The sequence below is a fragment of the Drosophila guanche genome, unplaced genomic scaffold, assembly GCF_900245975.1.
Source record: "Drosophila guanche unplaced genomic scaffold, DGUA_6, whole genome shotgun sequence".
Classification (NCBI taxonomy): Eukaryota; Metazoa; Arthropoda; class Insecta; order Diptera; family Drosophilidae; genus Drosophila; species Drosophila guanche.
The window spans coordinates 872804-888155 of record NW_022995751.1 but is presented as its reverse complement, the minus strand read 5'-3'; the positions used below and the strand labels follow the sequence as shown (position 1 = coordinate 888155).

At 44.6% G+C, this 15352-nt stretch overlaps 1 long non-coding RNA gene across 1 annotated transcript in view; it reads right to left on the bottom strand.

The window, feature by feature from the left end:
* Positions 1–2294: 2294 nt before the first annotated feature.
* Positions 2295–15352, bottom strand: part of LOC117587240 — a 121649-nt gene continuing 108591 nt past the window's right edge. The window contains exon 7 of the long non-coding RNA XR_004574048.1: positions 2295–2332. This is a non-coding gene — a long non-coding RNA (uncharacterized LOC117587240). The remainder of the gene's footprint in view (positions 2333–15352) is intronic.

Genomic DNA, 15352 nt, shown 5'->3' with positions numbered 1-15352 from the left:
ATGGGACTCCAGAGTGTACGCTGGTTTCAATTGAATGCGAAGTTTACACAAACAGAAAGACAGGCGAGGTTGAGAGTCAGAGAGGAGGCTGTGGCACACACATCCTTCTGTTGATGGCTGAAAACTGTCCTGCGGCTTTTGTGCACATGTTGAATGTGTTGCAAGCTTAAAGCGAAAGATGCTTTCGACAAGGGGCAGGCAGCATGATGAAAACTTTAATGAAAAGCGGGTACTGCTATGATACGGAAAACTTTTTGGTGGCTAGAGGAGAGAGTTATTTCGAGATATGCAAACTAGATGGTGGTTGGGAGTAAAGGCAGGAATATGTATGCAGATTATATGTTGGTAATTTGCTTATAGGAAGGGATCTTACAATTGTACCCAAGTTACACAGATTTAGAACGAGTTCCATTCATACTCTTACTGTGCTTTGTCTATGGGTTACTTCCCTTTTTACTCCATGCCACACTCTTGGCATGTTTTGGCTATCTATTACCGCTTCTGCTCTCCCAATCTCTAAGAAAATCCAACAATTTCCACAGCGTCAGTGGAATTTCCCGAGCAAGCAGCAAAAAGCAATTCAAAAATTCATTGACTAAAAACTTGGACAACAAAAAACGTAACAAAAACAAGAACAAATAATACAAAAGAAAATACAAAAAAAAATAATGAAAAAATTATAACAAAAATGTCAATAATCACAATTCCAATGAGCCAACAATTTGTCAGAGTGGGCCAATGATAGGTTATCAGAGTGGGAGAAGTAGGAGAGAGGCAGAAGTGTAGGGGGAGTACGAGTACTTAGTAGTAGTAGATGGGATGGGAGGGGGGTCTCTACTCTGTGTGGCATGGACATGGAACATGGAATGCGACGGATGGATTTGACATTATCTGCCATAAAGATTACAAAAGTTGACTTTGCCTCCGCCACTGCCTCTGTCTCAATGAATGCACGTCATAAAAACGTTTTTATGAAGGCTCAAAAAGGGGTCTGAGGTGGAGCAGAGGAACTCCTTCTATAACTCACCCTCCAACGATTTTGGGTCTGCTTTTAGTGGTCTACGATTACATTATCTTGATTTAAGTTTACATTTTGCCGGGGGGAGCAGCTCCTCCTCTCTTTCTGTTTTATTTTCTTTATCACTTCCCCAAGCAAAAAGTGCAACGTCACGTTGTGGGGTTCTGTGGGTGGGGGAGGCCTGAAAGTTTTGTTTAAAACTCAACAAGTTGAGGTCGTCCCTCTTTGGTTTATCTTTTTTTATTTGCATTGAAAAATATTTACACAACCGAAGAGCAGACGACACTTAGACGACAAAAATCATCAGGAAGATGATGCGCAGATGGCAAAGATATGACAAGATTATGATATGACGAACAGACAAAAGTCAAGTAAAGAGATCTCTGTTTTTCGGTAAGATAAGACAAAAGACTTATGAACTTTAGCGGCAGAGTGAGAGCGCAAAAGAGTCAATGAATGGCTGAGAGGGTGGGGGCTAGGTGGAAGAAATCTTAAATGATGAAATTGAAGGAAATATGAAGTCGGGGTAATAGCAAATAATGATGAAAATGCGAAGATATCAGAGATTTATGAGTGGAAATTCTTGACTTGAGCGTCTGTAGATATGCGAAATTCTATGCCAAAATCTTTTTTACCTTAAGCTTTTCTGGTTCCTAATCATTTGAAACTTGGCAGACATCAAACCTGCAATATGTATCTCTCCAAACAAAACCCTTATTTTCCATTATCTATCCATTAATGTAACTCATTCCCATTCTTGAAGGATTTGTGCATTACAATCAAAGTTCCTCTCACACCTGAAGGACTAGTTTTTTTTTTCTTTTCCCGACAGCTAATTGAGAAACACTTTGAAACATTTACCACTTACACACCACACACCGCATCCGCATCCTGCACCCGCCCCCCCAACACCATACTTTCGTGTTTTCTGTGCAATCCATTTCCACAGTTTGTTGCCACAGTTTCAGAGCAATTAGTTTGAGTGCGATTGGACAAGGCGAATGATGGAAGGTTGTGGGGCATACAACGCTCGTAGTACTCGTAAATGCGGAATGAAGAGAGACAGAGAGTAGTAAAGAGGGAGAGAGCGGGGATGTATAACCCCTAGGGGGCAGGGTAATCGAAGAGCAAGACAATGACAGAGGCACTTAAGGCGTCTGAGAAAAGGGGAAGCTTCACCTCCTGCTCCTGCTCCTTCTCCACAAAGATTGACAGCCATTCCTCAAACTAAAATACAACAACCCACCCCCACCCAACAAAAGCCACAGGATCCACTCTTCTTCCATCTCGCTCTCCCTTTCCCTCTCTCTCTCTCTGAATGAATGAATGGTTATTCAATTGAATTTGGCTTTTTTTTCCTGTTGTGTGTGTGTTTTCGGGAGGGTAGGGGGGGTGTTTAATATAAAGCAATTTTCCTCTTAAATTCACTTCAATAAACAATTACTTTTCGGTGGGCAGGAACCCCAAATAGATTACATACATCGCCTATGCACACATGTACATACATCAATCATTCATATGTACATCACGCACGCACATCATTCAAACAAAGCTGGAGAAATACGCTCAAATCAATCGAAATGCTGAAATATTTTTAAGTTTCTCCTAAGGTCATCCCTTAATCGATGTTCGTTTCACCTCACAGTCAGAACTGGGCTATTCGATAGAGAAAAGAGCTTCTATGGTTCAAGGAAGTGGACAACACAAAGGTCATTCCTGGCAAAAGCAATCCATTTGATTGTTCATTGCATTGATTAAAGAAAGAAGAGATTTCAGTGGTATTTCATTAGGAAATGTCAACTGGAAAAATATAGCAGAGTTCACACGATCTGAAAGAATACTAAAAAGAAGCTCATGGAAGGGCGATGATTGGCAGAAAATGTGAAGAAGGAGAAGCTGAAAATGGAGGATAGCCGTAAGAATGGCAAGAATAAATTGAAGGAAAACTTGAAGAATGAGAAAAGATGAAAATGGAGGACAAAGGGTAAAAGAAAGAGCAGACTAGAACGAAGAGCGAGCACACGCATAAATAACAGACAACTGGCGTCAGTGGCAACACAAAAAATGAGGCACAAAATAGGGACTAGAAGAAAGGGAAGTCATCATGGGGAGAAAGCAGAGCACGAGGGCAGGAGCGTAGAATTGGAGACAGTAGGTTAGAAGATGTATAAGAGTTGCAAAAGGAGGCCAGGGAAATGAAGAGGTAGGGGGAAGTAGAGCCAAGGACCATGAAAAGAAAGGTAAGGAAGTGCTGGGGAAAGGTTTTTCTAGAAACTTCTGGCGCCAGGTGAGCTTTAGAGTGGCAAAAGGGTGCGAGGACAAGTACCACACCTTCAATTCACATATCTTCTAGGACGGACCGGCGTCAAGGATAACAAGCGATGCTCGAGAGTCTTCTCCAGCACAGTTTTCCCTCATTTCCCTCGCCTCATTGTATGTCAGTCTGTGTGTGTGTGTGTGTGCCGTGCACCTTGTTGTCTGTGTCTCAAGTGGAAAACTGCGAAATCGTTTAACACGCACCACACACACCCTATACGTCTTCCCCCACACCCAACTCGCACTCTCCCACACGCTCTCCCACAAACTTGACCCAATTCCTGTGCGTGAATCATTTTTCCCTCTGCCTGTATGTGTGTGTATCTTTTCTTTCGGTGTGTGTGTATGTGTATGTGTATGTGTGTTTGCTTTTCATTCTGGTGAAAAATGTCGTTTATGAAGCGCTTATTGTGTTTGGCTTGTGGTAGCCACTCGCCCTGTCCCCTGTCCCCTGTCCCCTGTCCATGTCCCCACTCCACCCTGTGCTTCCGTTTCCGCACTTGAATGGCGTGCGCCACAATGGCTGCTCCCTTGGCCTGTCCTCCATCTCCGCCTCTGCCTCTGCCCCTGCCTCTGCCACTGCCACTGCCTCTTTCATGCCACATAGCAATCTCCCATCCAACTGTTGTTTGCGGCATGCGCCGATGCCTTTGTCCAGCTTTTGGTCACACGCTTCTCTCTTGGGTTTTGCTCTCGTTTTTTGTATACCCTTTGCAGATAGAGCGATGAAGAGATGGTATGATGGTTAAGTGGAGAAGAAAGTTTTATAAATAGGAGCTGGTAGGATGTACAGATGGATTCCTGATCACTACAACTATCTGTATTTATATTTCTATCTTCCCGAAGCGATGTCTGGCTGATACTTCCCTTCCTTCATGTCATATTCCCCTACACTCAATCTTTGCTCTTCCCCAAATCCCTGCCTGCTGCTTTCTTGTTTTTATCATCTGCCTGCTTTCTTCTGTCGTTCTTTCTGCCCATTCTTTGTTCCATTCTTCTACGGCTGACAGTTGGGTCCGAAACATTTTACGCATCTTTGCTGAGGATATGGAGGATACGAGCTGCATGGCATGGGGAATGGCTTGGTGTGTGTGTGTGTGTGTGTGGAGGAGGGGGAGTGGGATACGTGTTCCTACTCTGTCCACTTTGACAGCAACCGGGAAACGGAAACGGAAATTTTGTGCCCATGCGTTTCCATTCTCCGTGTTGACGACTGCCGGGCTTTTTCTCCGATGCGTTGGAAAATGGTAGGAGAGAAAAGCAGAGTGCGGGGCGGAGTGTGGGCAAATGGGGAGGAGAAAAGTGAACACAAGAGCAGAGTGAAAAGCGGACAGGGCAGAGCAGAACAGAACATAGGCAAAAGCAGAGTGGGGTGTGGCTGATGAGCAGCAGGAGGAGGAGGAGTAGGACATGTTGGCTTTTGTCCAACACACACAAGGCCGGGTGACACACCACCCTACTCCTACCCCTCCCCACCCAGCAAACTAATCCACACTCATCCCCCATTTTCCCAGAGAGAGAAAGAGCAGAACAGAACAAAACTTGCTTTGCTTTTTCCAAAATTTTTAAAAATTTCTAAACTTTTGTTTCGATCCAGTTTTGTTCTTTCCTTTTGTTGCGTGATTTGTCGTCGAACCATAGTTCCGGAGGGGGTTTGGGGGCCGGGGATATAAGTAGAGCAGAGGTGAGCAATGAGAGATGACAGTCCAATACATTGGGAGATGGAGAGAGATCTATGGACCGAAAATAAACAAAAATCAAAATTATATTAAGTTCGTGAAATGATTTCCAAATCCAATAAAGCAGCGTTTGACAGCGTCAAATACAATGTTCCATAGTACATGAATTAGTTTATGGAGCCTTCCTCTATCCTTTTTTCAATCCTTAATATTCTCCACAAGCTTCAAGAGTCTTAAAGAGTCTGCGGATTGTAGATTATAGCCACTAATCTCTTTACTCTTCCCAGTCTCATTCCTCACTGTATCCTTATGCCAATTTCTATTCCTAAAACATGTCCTATCTCCCCCCTTTACCTATCCTCTGCTCTGCTCTGCTCTGCCCCTTGACCAATCTGTCCCCCCTGTAAAAACACAAAACTCCCATCGCATATCACAAGTTTTTAATAAAATGTAAATTATTCTTCCCTCGTTTTTTTCCTGTTGTTTGATAAATGTCTATTGGAAAAAGTTTCCTTCTGTTTCTCTGCTTCTGTTGTGTGTGTGTGTGTGTGTGTGTGTGTGCATGTGTTCCATGTGCTTTATTGAGGTTTTCTTTAGACTACCCTCCCGAGTACTCCTCCTCCTGCACTTTCGAATGTTCCCCAGCATTTTCCTCCTTTTCAGTGTTCCAGTTTTTTCTTCGACTTTTGCTACTGCTTTCTGGTTATTCTTGTGGTTTTTGTGGTTTCGGCAATATTTTATTCATAGTTGACACGAAATGCGTAACAAATCGTTTTGGAGCCGTCTTTCGACTGAAGTGGAAGTGGGGAAGTGGAAATGGAAGCCAGAGTCGAAGTCAAATCCGGGAGGCAGCCGCCCCTGGCAGAATTTATAGTTTTGGCCTCTCGAACACGTCTCCCCTTTCAAATCAAAAATAAATAAATATTCTCCAGCGACACATTTTGGATACGAAGAAGGTCTGGAGCTGGGGCAAGGACAGTGGCTGGGGCTGGGGCTGGCAGATGGCTTATAAAAACTCGACTAAAAGTGAAATTTGCATAACAGTTTTTGTTGTTGCTTTCTGGGGGATTCCCCCGGAAACGATTCCCTACTTTGATGGGACTCTAATTTCCCACAATGATTGAGGGGATGATCTATAATTGATTCTGGAGCTAATTCTGAACTCCTTTCCTTTTCCCTCTTTTGTGCTCTAAATTTTTGGAAGCATCAGCTTTTTGGCCAAAAAAAAAGTTCAAAACGAGCGGAAAGAGTAATGCAAACAAACACAAACAAACAAACAAAATCTCTTGTTGCAAATCCAATTCCAAGCCGCCGCTGTCCACTGTGGAAAAAAAAGTTGCAGCCTTTGCATTTGTCTGCCGTCACACAATTTTTTTCGCGCCAAATGCAGGAAAGTGAAGAGGCTGGAGGGAGGAGGGTGGAGGGAGGAGGTCCCGCAGGCAAGAAGCGGAAGACTCGCTCCAGACTTTGGTTTCGGGTTTCAGCGCCACTTGCTGCTGTTGCATGGCTCCCCTCCTGCTCAGACACCCTTTTCGGCAGCGGAGTGTGGAGTGGGGAGTGAAGTGTTCTTCTCGTAACTTGACATCGAAGGAGCCTCAAAATGTGGATAGAGAGAGAGAGAGAGAGAGAGAGAGAGAAAGGGGCCACACCGCACGTGCAACGGCAAAAGCAAACGTTGCAAGTTTTGTCGATTTTTTTTGTTCATTTTTTGGCGGGAACATTTTATAAACAGGCTTCGGGTGCCCGCCAGGGTCCAGAGTCCAGGTACCAGACATCGTTTCATATTTATTCACGCCAACGTTGGACAAATAGAGGAGACACCCTGTAGGTGCAAGCATGTAGCGCGAAGGGGGAGTAGATATAAAGGGGCTAACCATGTCACCATTTTATGAAACCCAAACATTTGGTCGGCTCATGTGAACCCACGCTAATCCATTTTCGCAAAAGCATACAAAAGAAAGGGGTGCCAAGAGGGGGTAGGGTAGAGAGAGAGAGAGAGAGAGAGAGATCGGCATAGAGGGGGGGCTGTGTGGTGCCTGTGGTGTTGCAAGGTTAGATGAGTGGGCGGGGCAGGAGTGGCGGCGGCGACCACCAGTGGCAGCGGTGGGCGGCAGACATCGTTCGCCAAAAGCAAACAGATCAGGCGACGGGCGGCGTTATCTGACTGGAATGACTCTCCCGACGGTGCGAAGCGATGGCGACAGAGACGGCGACAACAGAGAGACAGTTATGTAACGTGAGCAATGCACTGAGAGAAATATGTATCAAAAGATCTAATATTCTTACTACAAATATTCCATAAGGTAAACCCACTTTGGGGACAATATTTCACCTGTTCTAGTTTCTCCCTTCCTCGTCCCTTACCCTTCCTGAATTCTCTCATCCTTTCGGTCTAAAGTTTACATTCCCCCGTTTTAATTTCTCTCAGTGCTCTTCGTACCCCATTTGTCGTCTTAGTTTTCGCTTTGGCAAAATTAGTTTTATGCAAATGCTGAGCACATAAATTGTGCTCCATAAAATTTTGCTATGACGTGTCTGCAGCTGAGGCCTCCAGCGGGCAGCGGGCAGCGGTGAGCGGGGCATAGTTGCATTAGGGGAGAGGAGAGGAGAGGCACCGCACCACACAGTCTCAACCACAGAGTGCGGGGGCAAAGGCAATTGGCCACAAAACCACTTTCGCCTGCGGCAAAGACAAACGCTCGATGTTCGATGTGTGTTCGTTCGTTCGAGTGGTGTGTGTCTTGAGAGATAAAATCCTTGGCCAGGTGGTCAACAAACAGATATCTGTGTGGACATTTGTACATAGATGCAGCCGCATCCAGGTGGGCCAACAGGCACAGGAAATGGCTTCAAGAGTGCATAGCGGGGGGAAGTGTGACTTGAAATTCCAAAATTTAAATGTGGGACACTTATTGAATTTCCATTTGCCGAAGCCACTTGGACTTTTGGCCTGGGGTTACGCTTGGTTGGGTCATTAATGTGCTTTTCTCTAGGCGACCTACGTTTAAAATTAATACTAAAATTCATTTAGTGTCTATTTGCTGCTGTAGAAAGTTGGATGCCTCTGGGAGCAATAGATCCTCAGCTATCAGTTAGATTTCGTTTGCCTCTTAATTACGAACCAAACAAGACATTTTGCTTATTCCCATGGCAGCCACCAAGTGAAGACATCAACTAAAACCCAACCAGGTACAGGTACACATATTCCAATGTTTCATAAATCAGTCGAGTCCCATAATTCAATCATAAACGAATCCCCCGCCCCAACCACCATCCACCATCCACCATTCCCATTCACAGGTTTTGTGCCCCTGCCCCAGCAATGGACTAAACGATCGTTTAGCGGCTGTCCGGGGAATGCCTGGAAGTGGAACCTGGAGCACGCACACACACGTCCGCAGATAATAACTCAAGAGAGAACTTCAGGGTGTGGGTAGGAGAATGGGAAGTCAATAAGTGGAGTTATGACTACGGACTCCAACTTCGACTTTGACTACGACTCGGCCTCGGACTTGGATCCGCTCTATGGAGTGGAGTGTGGAGTGTGCTGTGTGGTGTGTGGTGTGCGTTGTGTGTGTGCGCCTGCCCTGTCGACAGCTGAGTTATCGCTTTGTTTACACGCATCCAAAAAAGAAAAACCCCAAGCGGGGAATGCAACAACGAGCTGCCGCGTGTGAATCCGAGGCAGAAACACACGCAACGAGCAACGTGCAACGGGCAACTCGCGCAACGAGCGTCGTCACGTACGCACTTGAGGCCAAAGACGAAGTCGAAGTCGATGGCGATAGTACCTTCCAAACTCTTCACCTCCCCGCTATCGGAAGGGGGCCACTCTCCACCTCTACACTTCTGAATGGGGCCTCAGCTCCAACTCCTCCTTCTCCTTCTCCCGCTCGGGGCATTTCTTTGAAGTTCGGAAGCATTTTCATTCGAACTCTTGTCGAACCGATCACGATTCTCTATCTATCATTTTGATTGAAGTCTTGACTTCCCCTTTTCGTCTAATGGAGGGAACTTCCCACCTGCTGTGGGTAGGGGATTAGAGTGCCACTAAGGCACACAGGCACGCCTGAGGGAGCATCCATCAAAGGGATTAACCTGAAGATTTACCCAGAATTGAGGTCGCTTCCATTTCTCTTTCCCCTCAAGAACTTCCGAATGAAGTAGGAGGGGATCTGAGAGGGATAGAGAGATTGCTTTATCAGTTGTTGGCTTCTAATCGTGAGGAAACTCTCACTCTCTTTCCGCCACTCCCTCTCCCGCATGTGAATGTTTTTCCTATTTTTCCACAATTTCTTTTTGGGAATTTTCCATACCCTTAGCTTCTGTTTTGGTTTGCTTTGGTTGTCTGGAAAATTCTATAGCCCAACCGATAAGGTTGCGTGAAACGGATAAGAATTCTGTTACTTATGAATGGGGGGAGCACACCAGAAATACGAGCACAAGACCCTCAGACATTCATTCATTCAGAAATTCAAAGATAAACTTAATTCATAACTCAGCGTTCAATCCCTTAGAAGATGGATAAAAGTGGAAAATTATATGATCATCATTGAAACTGTTACAAATTTCCACCGCGAAAATGCACTAAAATCGTGAACTCCCTCGTTCGAAATTTAGCCCAATTTCCCATCTGATGAGCTCTTGTCATGAGTTCCCGCTTCTAATGACAGTCTTCTGGATGGTACATTTATCACTTGAAGTGTGCCTGAACAAATATGTAGTTCCCCCCCAATTATAGAGATTTTGATCTCTGAAAATGTATTTCCCAACAAAACGTTTGTGGGACAGCACCAAAACCGAAGCAGAAGACAGTTCCAGAATGATCTCAGCGGACATGTGGCATGGCACGCACTATCTACACACATTTCAATTCCAAAGACAAAGCCAGAGACCCGTGGGTACACCCCGCGAGGCACGTACTCCCCGCGACACACAGCCACCAATACATTTGCATCCAAAACCAATCTGCAACAATAGCAAGCAGAGACGGAGGGGCAGTGGCTGAGTCCATAGACTTTGACTGTAGAAAGGTGGGGCAGACAGTGATCTCTCCGAGCAGCAGAATCCATGCAAAGACTCATCGGCAGTGGTCTGGAATGCAATCGAAAGAAATCTTTCCAGCACCAATCCCCACTGCACCCCTCTAGACTCGTGCACCTTGGTTCGTGGGCAGCACGGCGCGTCATCAAATGTTTCTTCTTTTTCTGCTTCTTGCCATCTGTTTTTGTTTTTATTTCGCCTTTCGTTACGAGACCTTTTACACGCGCGCACACACACATTTTCTTCGTACGTTTCCGTCTCCTCCTACTCTGCCACTCCTACTCGAACTCCCCTTGCAACACCCACCCTCACTCATGTGGCACGTTGTAAATTTACAAGAGAAAGACGCAGCAGCAGGGTGGGACGAGAAACAGACAGGCAGGCAGGCAGGCAGGCCGTGGCCCGATAGAGAGGGAGAAAGAGAGGGAACATTTTCGCTGCAAGTGAAATTGGCACGAGGCAGCGACGCGACGCAAACGCTTCCACTGTTGCAGTCGACGTTGGCTTCAGCGTCAGCGTCTACGCTGCGTTGTTGTGAAATTCCCATTCCTCACAGACAGTCGAAGAGAGAGGGAGACAGAGGCCGAGGCCGAGGCAGAGAAGGCCTCACTCACACGCTCACAAATTATAATTGTTTGTTATTCTTTTCTCTCGCTCGCACACTGGTTATCGGATTTCAGAGAGCACCCACGAAGAGGGGAGGAAGTGAGGGAGAGAGAGAGAGAAAAAATACTCAAAATACTACTACTACTACGGCAACAACACCACACGAAGAGCGCGCTCTCTTTTCCAGCCACAGCCATGCACACACACACACACGCAGCGGGTCAGAAAGAGGGAGAGAGCCAGCGACGACTTTGTTGGACCTCAAACCATTCCATTCATGCGAATGACACCAACAGCAACAACAAGAGAGCGTAGTAGACAGAGACAAAAGCAAAACACAACGAGTGATAGAGATGGAGCGAACGTAGTAGAAAGAGACGAAATACCAACACAACACTTATACAAGAGGATAGTGGAAAGAGCCAAGAGCCATGAGAGATGATAGCAAGAGACAAAAGAACCACAACAACAAGGCACAAGGGAGAAACAGTGCAACAGAGAGCGAGGCGAGCGAAACAGAGAGGGCAAAAAATTATTTACGATTTATTTTGATTTTACACACACAAGCTCGTTGGGTCGAAGGGGGTTTTTATGTCAGCGGCGGGTAGGGGAATGGAATGATAAACGGAACCACACCACACCGTTGTACGGGGTACAGTTTGGCATTGGCACGGCGCGGGCGCAAAGAGAGCGAGCGAGAGCGCAAACCAAAGAGAACGGACGTCCTCGAATGAATTGTGGAACGCAAGTGTTCATTCCGTTGGCAGATTATGTTACTCTTTCGTTTCAATTTCATTCCGTTGCGCTCTCTTGCAAAGCTCTTCCACTCGTGTCTCCCTCTCTCTTGGTTTTTCGCGTTTGTTTTTATGCATTCACTTTCGTAATATTGCTCTCTTATTCGCGCTCTTGCGCTCTCTCTCTGTTTTTGCTGGCAGTACGTCTCTCCCCACACTAGTTCGTAACAAACTGCTTCTTCTTGTTGTAAACTGTACCCTCTGCCTTTGGGCCTCTGCGTCTGGCTACAGCTACAGCGTTTTGGGCCACTACTTCGCTTCGGTCCTCTGCTTGTAAATTGATCACACAACAACTGTCTGCATTTTTTCCCGCTCTCTGTGTGTGTTTGTTGTAATATTCCATTACATTACATCCATGCTGCTCCGCGTTGGTGTCTTCCTTTCGGAGCACTGCACTTCCTTCCTTGCTCCATTTGTGCTGTACCAACTGTACCAAATAAAAGGGCCAGCCGTCCTACAGCTCTGTGGAGGTGACACATGGGCTACACCTTAGAGTTCCGACAGAGAGACCGCCATTAGAATCAAAAATCAAAATCCACAATTACACATTTTGTGTTCTATTTCTTTCTCCCCACCTTTTCTGCCTGTTCATCGTTCCTCATTTCAGCCCTATGGAAAAGTTGAATGAACCATTGGCTGCTCTTCGTCTCTCTCCCACTCTTACTCCCCGTGTCTGTTCCACCCCCAGCACTCTCCCACTCACTCTGCACTCTATCTACAGGGCGAGAGATCCCGGAATTGGTATTGGAATCTCTTGTTCTTGTTTGGTTTTCACGTGGGTGAATTGGTTTTTATTTACTTTTTTTTTTGTGTTTTTATTTCCACTTTATTTTGCTCTCTGTTCTCTTTGGTTCTCCCTGCCCTTCGTTGCGGTGTTACCACTGTAATTGCCGTCACAAAACAACGCAATAAAGACAATGGGCTACATGTAAACAGGTAATGGTGGGTGGCGGGAAATCGAATAAAGCCCCAGTCTTATCTACAAATTTGAATGCCAAACCAAAAATATGATATAACCATAGAAATCGGAATCAAAAGTAAGTCATAAAGAAGGTAAAACAGCGTATAGTGGCAGTTTCAGCTGGGTACATAAATTTGTACTGGCAAAAGGGGCATGGATGATGGTGGATACCAGATACATAGGTTTAATAGGTTAAAGTTCAGGTTAAGTTGTACTTTATTATAAACAAAATCGTTTGAATATTTATCGTGGAAATGCCCATAAACATAAACCCCGCCATCAAACCAATCAATCAACCCTTGCGGCAGAAGAAATGCTCGTAAAGAACCCAAACGGAACAGAACACAACAGGAGGAATATGCGTGTCTGGTGCGTGTGGGAACCGAACCCCAAGAAGTGGAGTGGGTGCAAGGGGAGGCAGCGTGCTGCGCTGTCTGGTGTTGTGTCTCTTCTATGGCTTCACCTGCCTCAAATAAAAACGAGGTCAAATATTCACTGGGGCTGCGCCGCTTTTTGCCAATTGGTGGTACAATATTTCTCCGACTGTTTCGCTGCTTGTAGATCATCCTCTTTCTCTTCCTACTTCCTGCTCTCTCATCTTACCCCCCGCCGCAACACAAAAACAACTTTCCAGAGAGATCTCCTCCGCTCTGCCAATATCCGCATCCACATCCGCACTTCACAGACCGATAGAGAGAGAGAGAGAGAGAGAGAGAGCGAGAAACGGAGACGGAGACACAGACCATGGCAGGTTTGCGTGTGCTCCGTCGACTCCCGGGGTCCAAAGTCCATGTTTTGGCTCAAAGCATTCGCTTGTAACGGCTCTAGAGACTCCAGTTGTTTCTTTTCCAAATACCCTATCCAAAGACAGAGGCTATTGGGATTTTAGGAAAGATGTTGGTCGAGAAGAGAGGGAGAAGACTCTAAGAAGCTATAGAGGAGTGAAAGATAAAAGATCCACACATAATATCATGTAAAAAGTGTGTATTAAATACAAATAAATAACAAACTGCAGTTCCCCGAAAGCTTCTTAACATCAGACTTCCATATCATACAGGGAATTCAACCTTCCTGAGACCGATCAACACTTAAATGAATTTCCCCACACCAAAATGAATTTTCTTGCAAATCTGAAACGAAAAACCGATCTTGTAGGGTATCTATAGCTTCGTTGTCTCTTTCATAGTCTTCCTTTCTTCTTTGAGTTGTTGCTTTTGTCGTTTTTTCTGTTGTTGCTTATCTTTCAGCTTCAGTTTCAGAAAAGTTGGCTTGCAGTTCGTTTCTCTTCCTTCTGCTTCTCCTTCTTCTCCTCTACTGCGGCTGTTGCTGCTCCGCTTTGGCGGCGCTCTGTATCTGTATCTCTGTGTGTCTGTTTTCCTCTGTCTGTTTTATTTTTTGCACATTGCATAACTGTTCATTAGCGAAGGCCGTTAACAACAATAGCTACAGCGAGATAGACACACAAACAGCAACAAAATGTTGCCAAAGCACGTCTCTCGTTCGACAACAGCAACAACAAAATGTTCCAATGCCAAATCTTTTTACCACTTTAATATATATTTTATTTACTTGTATTTGTCGCTCTTTTGTTTGAGAACAAATAACCAATCAAAATAATTAAGTTTAAACTATAATAATAAATCATTCAAAAAGATTTGTGGTGCTCTACAAAATGAGTTTAAATGTGAGAAACCAGTCAATGATCTATAATTCCCCTTCAGTTTTGTCATGTGCCCTCACATAAAGGTTGTTAATTACCATCTCCAATTATCCAACCCTTTGTTCCTATTGTATTTCTAACACATAAAATAAGCATCATAAAATGTACATATTTCTCTGTAAATTTCTCAAGTGCAAAGAAAGCTGTTGGCAATTCGCAGAAATCTATAAAAAAACTGCATACAAAACGAACTCGAACTTTGGTTGGGATGCATAACTGGAATTTCCAGAGGGGTTGGACAGAGGGGGAGTCTCAACAGCTGGCGCTTAAATTGCATTCGGCATTCGTCCGGCGACTTGTGGAAGTTGCAGCTATTAAAATAAATCATTTAATTATACAATATTTACTTTGAATTGCTTTACTGAATCCCGCTCTGTCGATCTGTCGAACTAGTAATTTGTGATTCTATCTTTCAATCTTTTCAAACAGGTGTACACTGTGCAGGAGGTGCCATAATTAAACATGGAATTCCATGGGAGTGATCTACGGGAGATACCAGAGAGCTGTCGATTGAGTTCCCGAGTTTCGAGGGAAATAAAAACTAAATGATCAGACACAATAAATGTAAATAATGCTGTGATCTATATGATCCTTTAATCATTGTTGCTTAGTTCTGTTTAAGTCTCTCATTATTAAGCGGGTGAATGTATTCAGTAATCTTTCGGAGTATTCGGAGTATAATCAAATTTCTTGGTACATAATTATTGGTTTTCAGCAGAACACATTTCCGCATTCCGCTTGGACCATTTTCAGTAAAAGCAAAGACCCCAACATAAGTCACAATGTATTTTCCTAAGAACGATCTTCAAAAGATCTCCACCAGCGCACTTCCTTCGCACTGCATACGATTCTCGTTTTGAGTGATTGTCGCCTTTGCTTTTTTGTCATCTATTGAGACTTCCGGGTATCTAAATTTGTTCTTCCCCCCAAAAAAATATGATATAGCTTTTGACATGGGGAATGTCTGAAGATGTAGATATAGGGAAATGCCACAAGAGGCTAAAATAAGGCAGAAATTCTAAATAGATACAATACGAAAATTACCCGAAAATATAATGTTTTTGCTGAGAATATTGCAAGATTCTGGGGGTAGCATCCATCCCTCTTTCTACCCCTTCTCCGCTCTCTTGACACTTTTGTCACTTCTGTCATTTGGTTGCAACGAAGCGAAAACGATGACAAATTACTTAGAAAATGCAACAAAGTTGCACAGTT